This window comes from Fukomys damarensis, unplaced genomic scaffold (genome assembly GCF_012274545.1).
Source record: "Fukomys damarensis isolate Sample0158 unplaced genomic scaffold, DMR_v1.0_HiC HiC_scaffold_16, whole genome shotgun sequence".
Lineage (NCBI taxonomy): Eukaryota > Metazoa > Chordata > Mammalia > Rodentia > Bathyergidae > Fukomys > Fukomys damarensis.
The window spans coordinates 129357701-129358606 of NW_022900928.1; positions in this window are offsets into that span (position 1 = coordinate 129357701).

Below are 906 nucleotides of genomic sequence, written 5' to 3' on the forward strand. Positions count from 1 at the left end.
CCAGAGGCTGAGGCAGGAGGATCACAAGTTCAAGCCCAGCCTGGTAGACTTAGTGACTTAGGGAGACCCTGTTTAAAAAAACATTTTTTTTAAAAGGCTGAAGATATAGCCTGGTGTGAAGGTCCTGGGTTCAACCCACTATTATGAAAAACAAAGCAGCAAAGAAATTGTTCTTATGGGCAAGCGCCCCCATGAGAAATCCTCCCCTTGTCTGGAGGGGTTTATGTCATCCAGCCAGATCTGGAAGATCTAGAATGCACAGAACCTGTGCTGGTCCTGCTCAGAGACCTTGCTGCCTCATGCAGCTGGGAGCCCGGGGTGCAAGTGTCCCTCTTATTTGGTCTGACTTCGATGTCTTGTCTTCTTTTCTCGAGACAGGGTCTCACTCTGTAGCTAAGGCTGGCCTCGAACTCGGGCAATCCTCCTGCCTCAGCTTCCTGAGTGCTGGAATCCCAGGTGTGTGCCACCAAGCCTGGCCACCTATGAAGTTTTCAAGACCCTTAGTTCCGCTCTGTCCCTCAAACCAATGCTTCCTTGTCCTCCAATCTCTGGCTCCCTGGTTTACCACAGGGAGGAGCACAGTCCCCAATTCCAGGCTGTTTCTGGATCCGGGACCTGGATCCTCCTTGGTGGCAGTTCCAGACTTCTTCCCAAACAGATGCCAGTCTTTCCAGGGAGGGAGTGGGGACCTGACTAACGTGGCTGGCATGGCCCAGTTTGTCCAGGATTGTTCTGGTTCTAGCGCTGAGAACTCCACATCCTGAGAATCCTATGGTTCTGGTAAATGGATACTGGTGCCATCTGGTGAGCACTTGCTTTGGTAGGAGGGCGAGCAAGTCCTGGCTGCCTGTGTGGCTGCAACCTCCCATCTTCTTTGCTTTTTCTTTTTTTTTTTTTTTTTTTTTG